At 45.2% G+C, this 14,007-nt stretch overlaps 1 protein-coding gene across 1 annotated transcript in view; it reads right to left on the reverse strand.

Annotated features, from left to right (window-relative positions):
- The window catches only part of LOC104403565 (double-stranded RNA-specific editase 1-like), a gene marked incomplete at its 3' end in the record, with an annotated part of 22,678 nt that extends 11,253 nt beyond the window's left edge, over nt 1-11,425 (reverse strand). The window contains exons 1-2 of the mRNA XM_010011747.1: nt 11,392-11,425; nt 4,514-4,550 (exon numbers count right to left, since the gene is read on the reverse strand). The remainder of the gene's footprint in view (nt 1-4,513; nt 4,551-11,391) is intronic.
- Nucleotides 11,426-14,007: the final 2,582 nt, after the last annotated feature.

The raw sequence follows: 14,007 nt of genomic DNA on the forward strand, positions 1-14,007 counted from the left end.
CCCATCCCAAGCACATCACTACAACAAGACAACTGTGTGCGTTTTAAAGTACCACCCCACTGATTTCCATTACAACTAACTTCTAAAAACCACCCCCTTCAACTTCGAAATGAATGACTTAGATATACTCATTCATTAAGTCCAAATAACATCTAATTTTCCAAGCAAACAGCATCCAAACAGAGAACCTCTCAGCACTTTTTGTACACATATTGATTAGGAGATTAATCTTCCAAACTTGCTCCCAATGTGGTCCAGAGCTACAGGATTAGGTAATTAAAAAAATAAATGAATAAAAAATAAAAGCCTTTCCATACAAAATAGGACCAATGGATGCTTTCAGAAACTGGGGGTAGACGACTCTGAACCCAGGCTGCTCACTACAGAAAAGAGCTTCCTCTTTTGCCAAGACACAGAATCATAGAATGGTTGGGGTTGGGAAGGACCTTAAAGCTCATCCAGTTCCAACCTTCTGCCACGGGCAGGGACACCTTCCACTAGAGCAGGTTGCTCCAAGCTCCTGTGTCCAACCTGGCCTTGAACACTGCCAGGGATGGGGCAGCCACAGCTTCTCTGGGCACCCTGTGCCAGCGCCTCAGCACCCTCACAGGGAAGAGCTTCTTCCCTACATCTAACCTGAACTTCTATGGTTTCAGTTTGAACACGTAACCCCTTATCTTATCATTACAGTCCCAGATGAAGGGTCCCTCTCTGCATCCTTATAGGCCCCCTTCACATGCTGGAAGCTGCTCTGAGTCTCCATGCAACTTCTATTCTCCAGGCTAAGCAACTTTCTCAGCCTGTCTTCATATGGGTGATTACTTCTGAAATCATTAATAATTCAGTTGTTTGAAGAGCAAACTTTGAAGAACAGTATTTTTGACTACTTTGACCTTCCAAACTTCCATGTGAGCAGAAATGCAGCAAAACTGCAGTAATAAACTCAACTGCTGCCTGTAAATAATCTATTCAGCAACAGACATCCAGAAACCTCCCAGGTCCTAAAGGCACCAAGGCTCCACACTGCTCCAGCATCGAGGTTGGGTAATTGTTGGTGGCATCTGAGCAAGGACAGCTTCCAAAAGACTCCACTGAAGCCACGCACTTGCCTAGGACTGAGTAAAATCTCAAGTTTTGTTCCTACAAAGCTGCTGTGGAAGAAGTGACACGACGAGAGTAACATTCTCTGAGAAGACCTTTTGTTTGAAAACAACGTAGGAATAAAGGAAAAAGCTTCCTTGCTGCTCAGAGACATACAGAGCTTTGAAAAGTAACAATAATGAATAACTGACATACATATTAACTGATTTATGTCAGCGCATGTACAGTGCATGTTGTATGTGGAACAGGACTGTGGGGAAAGCCTGCTCCTTGGCTGTATGAACTGTTTTTTCTCAGGAACAGTTCCAAAATCATACAATCAACCAGGCTGGAAAAGACCTTTAAGCTTATCCAGTCCCAACCATTCCCAGCACTGCCAAGGCCACCACTAACCCAGGGCACTGAGGCCTCGTCTCCCCGGGCTGTGAACACTTGCAGGGACGGTGACTCCAGCCCTGCCCTGGGCAGCCTGTTCCAATGCCTGAGCACCCTCTGGGCAAGGAATTGTTCCTCAGCTCCAGCTAAACCTGCCCTGGTGCAGCTTGAGGCCGTTTCTTCTTGTCCCCTCACTTGTTCCTTGGGAGCAGAGACCAGCCCCCTCCTGGCTCCATCCTCCTGTCAGGCAGTTGCAGAGAGCGATAAGGTCCCCCCTGAGCCTTCTCTTCTCCACACTAAACCCCCCAGGTCCCTCAGCCCTTCCTCATCACACTTGTGCTCCAGGCTCTTCACCAGCCCTGTTGTCCTTCTCTAGACCCGCTCCAGCACCTCAATGTCTCTCAGGTTTCAATTGTTCTATGCTGGTATAGCAGAGGGAATTTTTGCCTTTAACATGGCGCGACAAACAAAAGTCCACCCGATGGCTAAACCTTCTCGCTGAAGCTAAGGGATTTACACAGCACCACACCCTGCAACATTTAGACCACAACAGTGTTTTATTTCCCCAAGAGACTACTTGAAAAATTTTATCTAAATGTTGGCTGTAGCAAGGATGTGCTACATGAGGACACGGAGAGATAAAAGTTGAGTTTCTTTTGTTTGAATATTCTGTGTATTCAATGCAAGAAAAAGAAGTTGTAAAAGGTTCTTAACAGCTGTCATGGTTTATCCTCATTATCCTCATTCCTCAATTATGGAAAAACTAGATTACCTTGAAAGGAAAATATAGCACCTACCCAATGTTTTATATTAACATAGAATGCCATACATGAAAAAAAATAAAGCCTGACAAATGAGCCAAAACTCAGAAGAGAATAAAAGTCAGAAAGCTGCAGCTTTAGGTATGTTTCATACATGGTAAAAAGTGTTCTCCTTCCAAACTCTGAAAGCTAATTAAAGGAAACGTTGGGAGATGCTGAAAGATCCTGTTCAAATTACTTCTTATAAATCCAAACTGAAAACACTAAAGTTGCACTTAGCAATGAAAGGTTCAAATCTCCCCTGAAAACACCTACATTTACAACCCAGCCCGTCCGTATCCTGTTCTGAGCACACAGCAATTCAAACTCTACCTTTCCGCTCTGCTCGTCTCCTCCTCCTGCGTTTGCAGCGCTGCCGGAGCGCGCTGGAGAGGGTCCCCATGCTGAGCGCTGCGGCTAAAGGAGATGCCATGACCAGCCCTGCAGAAACCACCAGCACCCCTCACAAGGCAGAGGTCTACCCCCAAAATGCCCCTGCGTTGCCTTGAGATCCCTTCACCCAGCTGAGGCTAGTTGCTCCAAGCACAGGATGCTCTGATGACTGAAAGCTGCAGCTCATCCCTACCCACCGCAAGAGGCACATGTGACAATTAACCCTTCAGTAAGTCAAAGGGACAAGGAAGGTGCGTTTTCTTAGAAGGACAGTAGCAAAGACATCCTCACTACTCAGTGTGTAAAGGCAAATTCCTCTTTATTTTGTTATTAAAACACAAGGGCAACTCTTTGGTGTGGCTTCAGCCTTATGAGTAGCTCAGAAACAAAGAGAAACGTAAGTAAGGAGAAGTTTGCACATCCCAATGCATGAAACCAAACCATCTTCAGCAACCTTGGTAATTTTTCCTTATATTTTAGGTATGTGTTTCAGACACTGCCTGAAAGCAGGAATACAAACCCATGCAAATCTTAAAGAGCAATGTTTAAGTCACACGTTTTTCAGATGAGGGTTTGTATGCTGGGTCTGAACAAGAGACTTCCCAATGCCAACATTACTGGGGCACTTTCCAGCCTTTTTATAAATGAAAGAAGCAACATGTGACATTATAGGATAATGTGATACTATAAGAGAATCATAGAAAAGTCAGGGTTGGAAAGGACCTTAAGATCATCCAGTTCCAACCCCCTTGTCACGGACAGGGACACTTCACACTAAGTCATGTCACCCAAGACTCCATCCAACCTGGCCTTGAACCCTGTCAGGGATGGAGCATTCACAACTTCCTTGGGCAACCTATTCCAGTGCCTAACCACCATCACTGTGAAGAACTTCTTCCTTACATCTAATCTAAACTTCCCCTGTTTAAGTTTGAACCCCTCACCCCTTGTCCTACCATTACAGTCCCTAATGAAGAGTCCCTCCCCAGCATCCTTGTAGGCCCCCTTCAGATACTGGAAGGCTGCCGTGATAATGTGGATTATGTGGAGGGTGAGGTATCTACACCTACAAGGTCTTGAAGGAAAAGCTCCATTAATAGAGAGGAAAAGGAGGAAAACATTCCTTGGGAGAATTGGGAATTCATTTTGCTCCTTGGAGCAAACAGCATGATTTGCAGAAAGCAAAAAAGCAGCCTATGATTCTATGATTCCTTCAAGTTTTGTGTACTGCAGCAATACTGAATCTAAACTACATCAACCACTACAACTTTTATAGGCTAATTACAGCCTCAGCAATTGCTCAGCACAGCAAACCTCAAAACACAAAGCTGCTGGCTGCACACCAGGAACCCCAAGAGCCCCCATACCATGTGCCTCAGCTTGCGGGTCAGCTCCTCGGGTGGTAGAATCCACTCCAACAGCACCATCTACTGTCCCGCTCCATAAGGAATTGATTTTACACCTCTTGCTCCCTTGACCAAGTGTAGAGCCCAGCTCCAAATTAGAAATAACTTACAATGTTTGCAGTTTTATTCTACAGTAAACTGGTTTGTAATATAGATTTCTTATGAAGTGTTATTGGGGCCAATCTGCAGGCAGAAGGCGAAGTCATGTTTTGTAACAGGTACTTCAGATAAAGTGAGCTATTTTAACAGTATTACTTTTGAATTGGACTGATCCACTGAAGGGATTCAGTGACAAACACGACAGTTATATGTAAGTAATAAAGTTAAAAAGAAATCTTTAAATGCATTCAGATGAATCGCCTGCTTCAAGTTCTGATCTGAATGCAGCAATCAGAACACAAAGAATCTCGTGATACATTTGCAAAGACCTTTACTTACCTTTTTAACTGTTAGACACACATGCTGATCCTGCAACCTGGAAAAAGAGGAAACACAGGATTTGTTTCTTTTCCAGATTTAAGTGCATTACAAACGGAAACTCAGACCTTAAAAGGGACAAATTGCTGATCCTGTAAGAAAAAAACAGTACATAATGCATATACACAGTCCCAAAGCTAACTTCCCTGTGACCTCAGCAAAGGAAGGGGGAGAAACAATTCTGGACATTCCAGGTTGGAAAAATAAACAGTAATAAAACCAAAATACTCAAGACTGAAGATGCTTGGGGCCAGGAGAAACATCCCACAGGTACAAGCAGCTGCTGAGCAGAACACCATGTGCACTCTCTGCACTTTCTAGCAGAAAGGGTCAGCAAAAACTGTGGCAAATAATAGTTTAAGACTAAAATCAACTTCTGTGTTATCACAGGCAACATATCCTGCAGGAAAAACACCACCTTCCACTACAACCCCCTTTTCAAATACCAGTTTCTTGATCCCACTGGCATCAGTGACAGCGAAACTGGAAGATACCTCAACTACCAGCAGTGGGGTGGGAAAGAAACAGCAGATACAGGGTAAGGATACAGGATAATGGGAAGGACTAATGATACAAGAAACTGTCTTTTATTTTCACGGATACACATAAAGTGCCCAGCTGTTCCAACAGGACCAGATGGCTTTATTTTTATAGATAACCTCCTAGTTATAAGAAAATACGTGACTTCATCACTGTGAAGATCACACTGTTCTAAACTGGTCCAGCAAATCTCAGAATCTGTTTCCAAAGGAACAGTCTGCTTCAGTCAAGCAGCACAACCTGCAAAGAAACACAGAGTGTCACAGTTGATCAGAGCAGGGACACCACCTGCACCTGTAAAGGATTTGGGTATTAGCACCTTGAGAAGACAAAAATCCTCTGCTGTGACACTGCCCACAAGAGGGTGCTGGCACCCAACAAAAACTTCCACTATATTTAAGTTACACAGCACAGACAATCCAAACTGATGGATGGATCAAGCCTGTCTAAAAATGGTTTGGTCAAGTTAGACGAGAAAGGATCTGACAAAATATTTTAAGTCCACATACTAGAAGATTCTGCTGCGCTCTGGGGAGACACTCACACCCCACACACCCCCGCTGTCCTGATCCACCTCTGGGGCAACAGCACAAGAGGGACATGGAGCTGTTGGAGCGATTCCAGAGGATGCCACGTATAGGCTTCAAGGGCTGGAGCAGCTCTGCTCTGGAGCCAGGCTGAGAGAGCTGGGCTGGGGCAGCTGGAGAAGAGAAGGCTCCTGAAGGGGACACCTTAGAGCAGCTCCAGTGCCTAAAGGGGCTCCAGGAACCCTGGAGAGGGGCTTTGGACAAGGGCCTGTAGGGACAGGACAAGGGGAATGGCTTTAACCTGCCAGAGGGGAGCTTGAGATGAGCTCTGAGGCAGAAGCTCTTCCCTGGGAGGGTGCTGAGGCGCTGGCACAGGGTGCCCAGGGAAGCTGTGGCTGCCCCATCCCTGGCAGTGTTCAAGGCCAGGTTGGACACAGGGGCTTGGAGCAACCTGCTCTAGTGGAAGGTGTCCCTGCCCATGGCAGGGGGTGGGACTGGATGAGCTTTAAGGTCCCTTTCAACCCAAACCAGTCTGGGATTGAATGACAGCTGCATTAATTCAGTCTCGGGTTTTTTTTCAAAGACGTTTCCCAACACTTCATGGTGGCATTTTCCAATAATCCTGAAAAATATGCCAATAATAATTCGGTTTTAGCATGAAGTAGTGACAGTACTTAGAAAGCTCAACACAGCATCAACTGCGATCAGCTTCCCATGCTGCAATGGACTACACTCAACCCACCAAATGGGAATACTGTATTTACAGCATGATGATTTACCATTTCCTTTAATATTTTCCCAACCTAGCAGCTCTTATCAACCAAAAGCTCTTCCAAACCATTGGAATACAAGCTATAAATTATGTTTGACATGGAATTCCCATATTTGTGGCTCCAAAAAAAGATTATTTTTAAAGAGCTGTTGATAATTCCCTTTCTGCATGAACACTGCTTTACATAAAGTTACTATTAATCATGAGACAACAAACTGCTGTTTTTAACTAAGTTTTTATGCTATTATAACCTCTAGTTGCTTCACAAACTGTTATTACTACTAGAGTAATAACTCCAGTCAGTCATTCCCTGAGTTTCAAACAAACATGAGACTTGGAACTGCAAATAAGTTTAGTGTAACTAAGTACAAAAAGCCTTTATATACTGACAGCTGCGGACAGTTTTACAGGGGAAGAACCAGCCCACAGGCATGATGCATAAGGAACAGTTTTAAAGTCCAGCTTAAAAACGTATCTATAGGGGAAACCCAGACTTTTTTCTCTAATTCTTCATTTTCTAGCTGACAAACGGCAGCGGCCCAAGACCAAGAGCTGTGTGCTGCTTCTTTCTGCATGGCATGGCCATGCCCAACCCTAAGACAACATCAGGAAAGAAAATGCTTTATTTTTTCTTGCTTAGAAAGCCACTTCTGTTTTAATCTCCATCCAATTGGGCTTTTGCAGCAGGCAGGGCAATGTGGGCAGATGCCAGCTCAGGGCTCCAAGGGTGCTCATTCAGCAGAAGATGGCTCTGTCCCGAGTTCCTGTGGCTCACACCAATGTCAGCAGCAGAAAGGGCCCCTGTGAGGCAGGCTCCAGCCCAGAGCCTGTGGTCTGGCACTAACCCCCTTCACTGGCAAGTGTGGACTGCCAAAGCCAGCTTCACTGCCCAACAACTGGGAGCAGAAAAGATGGGTGGAGATGAAAAATGAGACTTGGAACACCTTAAACCGGTAAAGAAGCTAAACTGGAAAGAAAGGGAAATACCACTATGTTACAAAAAACAGTAACGAAGCTCTCATCTCCAGCATGTCCTGCCTGGAGGCAGATGGATGCTTCAAGGCTTGCACAAGTCATACATGCTTCCCTTTGACAGGCCAAGGGGAATGGCTTTAACCTGCCAGAGGGGAGATTGAGATGAGCTCTTGGGCAGAAGTTCTTCCCTGTGAGGGTGCTGAGGCGCTGGCACAGGGTGCCCAGAGAAGCTGTGGCTGCCCCATCCCTGGCAGTGTTCAAGGCCAGGTTGGACACAGGGGCTTGGAGCAACCTGCTCTAGTGGAAGGTGTCCCTTGCCTGTGGCAGGGGCTTGGAACTGGATGAGCTTTAAGGTCTCTTCCAACCCAAACCATTCATAGTTCTATGATTGTACACCTTAACATCAGAGTTCAGAAAAATGCCCGAGAAATCAATGTTTGGTAAAAACATGCACAGTAATTATCAGTGAGTTTAACAGTGTTCAAAACTGTGAGATTATACCCTGCATTATGGATGTATGAGTATCTTCCCTAGTCTTTACTATGGGAAGTCACTCCCCACAGACTTTACTGCTTCAGGACCTTTGAAACAACACACTTTATTCAGACTTGTGCTTTTAAACACATGATGGCCGAGTTGCTTGCCAGGCAGAAAAGCGAAGTGCTGCTGTCAGCTCCCTCCAGCCTCCTGCTGCAGCAAGCTGAGGGATGGACCAGACACAAGCATAGGTGGGAGGAAGTGTGCTCACTACAAGAGAAACCAGGGTTACCAGACAGAGGTCAAGTGACATGAAGGAGATTAAACCCCTCTCCTGCCAACAAGATCCAAGGGGCATAGGCATACCACACATACAGAGAGAAGACTGTAGGAAAAAGCATCTTATGCAGCCCAGCCAATAAATTGCATTAGTTTTATCAGTGAGAAGATTAGAAGGCAACTTGATTGCAGTTTATAGCATCTTTATGAAGATAAAACAGCAGAAGAGGGTGCTGCAACTTTAATAAGAAGAGTACAAGAGTACCAAGATAAAACGCACAGGCTGGAAACAGGGCTTAACACAGATACTGTTTGTGCACATTTTGGGCTTAGCCTTTGAGCTGAATCCCGATGCCAACCATTCTCCATCAGCCTGCAGCTCGCCAAAAGCTCCCCCCACCAAAAGAAACAGCAAGAAGCTTCATCCACCATGCACAAAAAGCCAGGAAGCACAAATTAAACCAGGAAACAAAAGCTGTGGGTTGTGTGTGTGCACCAAAAGCCAGGGCACCCAACAGCAGCAGCCACCCTACTCAAGAGAGGTTGTGGTCACTTCCCGTGCATGCTATAGTATGATGATTATTATTATTATTATTCAAATAAATGTTATGCATTTAACATTCGGAAGGTTTCAAAGCTCATTAATCCTTTGGCTTTAACTTGCACATGACAGGAACTCCATGCACAGGGAAGTTAAGAGCCTGTGGGAGAAAACTGAGTCACGTTGTTTCCCCGAACAAAGGCTCAGGGTGTGAGTAGCTGGAAATCACGCTTCCGGGTCAGTTGTTTTCTCCCTGCTTCCCTATTTGTACATACAGACACATTTTGTGCTCCAGGCTGAGGTGGAGACTGCAGGGGAGTGATGCAGGGACAAAGCCCCAAGGGAGCTGGGAAGGAAAGAGCTGCCAAAGGCTGCACAGAGATGTAACTTGTACCCGTCCCTTGCACGCAGGATCACTCCCATCCCAGCACACACCAGTCTCTCCCAATATCCCAGTCCAGCTGCAGCTTTTTCACAGCCCAACCTTGGGACTCAACCACAAGCAAGGACTCTGACCTACCTGCAAGCACATGGTGGCCCTTGCAAGGAAAAGGGGATCACACAAACTGTCTCAAGGCAGCAAGGAGCCAAAAAAAGTGTCTGCATCTTATACTGGGTTTTCCTCCCCACAGAGGCCTGCTCTCAGGCCATCACAGCAGGCCTGGTGAGCACACAACAGCAGCCTTGGCAAGCTGAACTCAAAGCACCCCCTCTTTGTCACTCAAGTCTCACCAACAGTCTGCATTCCCATGGTGGGATTTTGGATGTGTGTGTGACTGAAATGCTTCTGGAAGAACCAGCTGCTGGACTTCTAAGAACACAAAAGCATCACCTTTCACTTCTAAAATCACATTTCTGCTTTTCCCCCATAATAAATATGAGCAGATGAACTTCAAGTTAACTCTTGAGAGGGCTCCATTCTCAGTCAGTCTTCTGGAAGCCTTTCCCTGGACCCAGCAGTTGCAGCTGTCTGTTGGGGATCTCTCTAACACAAGCATGATTCAAACCATCCCTTCCAGAATAGTTGTGTTATTCAATATCAAATATCTGCATGTTAGAAAAAAAAACCAACACCAACCACACTTATGGTGTAAAATCTGACTTTCATCACCACTCTGGTGTGTGGGCAGAGTGTTTGCCATCACAGAACATTAGACATTTTACAGCCACGTTGTGCAGAAATGGTACTTACCACCTTCTTACTCAAGAAATTGTAATACATCCCTGAGTTTAACAAGACCAGCAAGGGAAACACCCAGTAGAGACTGGATAGGGAAGGAGGAGAGCAGGAAAAAGGGAGGATAATGTAACATCTCTTGCTGAGTAGTAGAAGTAGCTCCTAATAGTCAAAGAAAATGAGGCTAATGAGAGTAGAAATACCTACACTTACTGTATCTACTAAATAACTGCTCTAGTGGAAGGTGTCCCTGCCCATGGCAGGGGTTGGAACTGGATGAGCTTTAAGGTCCCTTCCAATACAAACCACTCTGTGATTCCATGAAAACAGGGGGAAATATTCAGTGTTTAAGACTGAAGACAGAGCTCAGCATACACTGAAGCTGAAGTTACAATTCATGACCTGCAGATTTTGTGTCTCCAACATTCAGCAAAACCCCCAAATACAGGATCCAGCTGATCCCATAAACCAAAACAATGAAATAGCAGGGCACGAAGATCAGCCTTTTGCCATGGAGAAAATACCAGTTCTCTAACTTTACCACAGGTCACAGCAAATGCCATTTTCCAGTTCCTAGCTAGCAAATCTCTTTGTTCTTATGCCAAACGCTGCCCCTTTCCATATATGTGTTTGGGGGGGTGCATTCATAGGCAGAAGTCCTTTCCAAATTCATTAGTTTTCCTTGAAAGCAAGAGGTTATAGTTACTTAAATAGTAGTTGTCCCCAAAATTATGGTAGGAACAGCTACTAGAACTCATGTTAGAAAAGAGGAGTGACGAAATTTTAGTCTTACTAAAAGAGACAAAAGTTTAAGTCACATTCTCTCCCCCCCACCCTGAGTTAGTCAAATCTAAGTTTTAATACTGGGGTATTAAACAGAAGTGGTATTTCAGCTACACATATTGACTTTCAGATATGATTTTTAATATAATTTGGTGTAATTAGAACATCTTGGTGGGATTTTTTTGTTGTTCCCACATCAGCTCCTCAACTTCAGTACTTCCATGCTCACTTCCGTGCTGTCAGTATCTGTATTCCCCATGTAGTGGTAAAGACTATACTTCTATTCCTGTGATGGGACTTCATTTTGAACACACAAATGTGTTTTGCTGATTCAGCAGCAGCCTTATGCCTGTGATAACTGGGAAAGCTGCAGAAAACCTTATGGTGAAAAATGCAAAGATTGGGTTTTAGGAATAAAAACCAACATAAAACAAAAAACACTTTCAATGGGAATTAATTCCTCTATATATTAGTTGAGTCAACTCTTCAGTAAGACTGGCTAAAAAGCCTTGGTGAGCAAAAGCAGAAGGATGAGCTTCAGGAGGACCCCAGTGGTCAAACTATGAATTCTCAGTTTACTGGAGATGGAGTGCATCAGTGAAACACTGGTTAGAAGGAGGAGTACTGACCTCACCTACATTTTCAAATGGCTTTTGTCATGTCCCCCTCTCAAGAAATGGCACATCTTTCATAACAGTCACCAGCAGTCAGATGGAGAAGTGACGGAGTTAACACCACTGGTATATATAAAAATAATTAATACAGTGCATGATATAACACCATAATTAACTAGTTCTGAAGAGATGATAACAACTGTCATAAAATCCCAGACTGGTTTGGGTTGGAAGGGACCACAAAGCTCATCCAGTTCCAACCCCCTGCCACGGGCAGGGACACCTTCCACTAGAGCAGGTTGCTCCAAGCCCCTGTGTCCAACCTGGCCTTGAACACTGCCAGGGATGGGGCAGCCACAGCTCCTCTGGGCACCCTGTGCCAGCGCCTCAGCACCCTCACACGGAAGAGCTTCTGCCCAAGAGCTCATCTCAATCTCCCCTCTGGCAGGTTCAAGCCATTCCCCTTGTCCTGTCCCTACAGGCCCTTGTCCAAAGCCCCTCTCCAGGTTTCCTGGAGCCCCTTTAGGCACTGGAGCTGCTCTAAGGTGTCCCCTTCAGGAGCCTTCTCTTCTCCAGGCTGCCCCAGCCCAGCTCTCTCAGCCTGGCTCCAGAGCAGATCTGCTCCAGCCCTCGCAGCAGCTCCGTGGCTCTCCAGATTGAAAGGGCTCAAAAGGAGAGAGGACAGAGTCCTGCCAGAGGGAACATTTTGCTGGGGGGGGGGAGGTGTGGAGGGCAGAAATTACCGATATGAGAGAATTATTTATATCAGGATCTTGCATGGCAAAATCACATACAGAACCCTGCCCATCCTTGCTATCCCTTGCAAATCAGCATCATTTCAAAGCCAAAGGCAAATAGGGAAGGACTACAGGGCATAGGGAATTCAAAGGAAGTCTCCCAGGAGCTGCTCAGTCTAACAGAACAAATCAGAGTATGACTGTTCCAAATACAGAAGGGAGAGAAAGAAATGGAAGCAATTATGTGTCCTAGAAGGGAGCACTGTACAGAACCAAATGAGGCTTTTTGTCTGAAGACAAGAAATAATCGATGCTTTTCGGGCAAAATTATACCTGCTGTAAGTGATGGCAGAGCAGGGACTACACTCATTAAGCCATGAGCATCTTTACTTCTCTGCAGCCTTTCAGAAAGCATTTCCAAGGGGCCCCAGGAGGAGGAGAGAGCTGCCAGCCTCCTGTGCCTGCGGTGGGAGGGCAGGAGCTGGCCATGGAAGGAAGGATGGAAAGGCTGATGGAAGCCAGCCTTCACCTGGCGACAAGGGGCACCTTGCTGAGCTGTGTCTCTTGATTGTATTTCCTTCCACTGCAGCCAAAACCACAGCACTGTGGTTGCATCCAAGCCGCCTGCTGTGGTACCTGTGGTATGGGATGCTGCTGCCACCTCATGGGGCATGGACATAGCTGTACCACCACCACAGCCTTCCTCCTTCCCTGCCACTTCCCACACATACACCAACATACACACAAGGTCTAAATAGGTCCCGAAAGAACTAAAACCAGCAAGAGATGAACAGAGGAATGAGCACTACTGCTGTGCTGCAAATGCTCCTGGACCAGGGTGGAAATTCCCCATTCCCCTGGCACACAGACACAGGGAAGACATCAAATTTGCTTCAGGTCTATGACAACAGAATGACAGAGTGGAAGAGCCACACCAAGACCAGCTCAGCGATCTCAGCCACCAAAGCAAAAGCAGATCAGTTCATACATGAAGAAGCCATGCCATTGAGTACAATCCAGATCATGCACCTACTTTAATAAAGTTTCACTAGATCTGAATTATTTTTAGTCTGAACCTTTTACTCTGGACAAAGCACTGAACATAAACCATTACACATATATTTAACATTATACTGCACACATTTTTTGTGGAGTAAAGAAGATGCAATTGATTCAGGAATATAGGGAGTTGGCTTTTCCCTGAAGGATAACCTAAGCAACATGAACACACACTAAACGAGAAGCCAAGACTTGAGGTCTGTGAGATAAAAACCTCCAATAAGAACACTGGCAGCATCCTAACACAGCTCCAAAAGTCATTGATTCAAACTATCCCTCTGCACCACACAATTAAGTAGTGTTCATTACGAGTGTTGCCAGGGCAAAGGACACCTGAAGCCCAACAAACTGCTGGAGCAAGAGGAGTTTGTATGTGTTGTAAGTACCAGGGGATGTAAAATACACATTTATACTCACTTTCCCAGACTTCTGAACATCTGGGGGTGGAGACGCTGTTTTCAGACTGCTCAGAGGGCTCTGCTGTATCCATGTTTAACAGAACAACCATAGCAGAGGGACCTATACAGGTCTCAGAATCATCACTGTCAACCTTCCCCAGTGCAAAAGTTGATTATGGGTATAATTAAGACTTACACATGGTTATAGGTAAAGAGCAAGAGCAGGAGATACTTTACAGAGGCAGTGCTGTATTCCATTTTGAACAATTCACTCACATTTTGTTAGGACAGGGCAATGTCTAGTTGTTCTTCTGCGTTTCCTTATCAGAGCAAGCCTGCAGCTAAATGGACAATGTTAATGCCTCCTACATCTTCCCAGGGAAAGGAACTATCCTGTCCTGATTAATACAATTTATGTCCCATCTGGACTATAGGAAATGTACCAAAGTTAAGCAAGAAACCACAAGAAGGCAGTAAGTAAGGTATGCAATCCAGGTAGAAGTATGAATGCCAAAGCCAAAACCTTTCCTAATGCTGAGAAGCTATGCTACACTTGAAAATAGTAGGAGAAAAATT

Source organism: Nestor notabilis, unplaced genomic scaffold (assembly GCF_000696875.1).
Source record: "Nestor notabilis isolate BGI_N333 unplaced genomic scaffold, ASM69687v1 scaffold18443, whole genome shotgun sequence".
Classification (NCBI taxonomy): Eukaryota; Metazoa; Chordata; class Aves; order Psittaciformes; family Psittacidae; genus Nestor; species Nestor notabilis.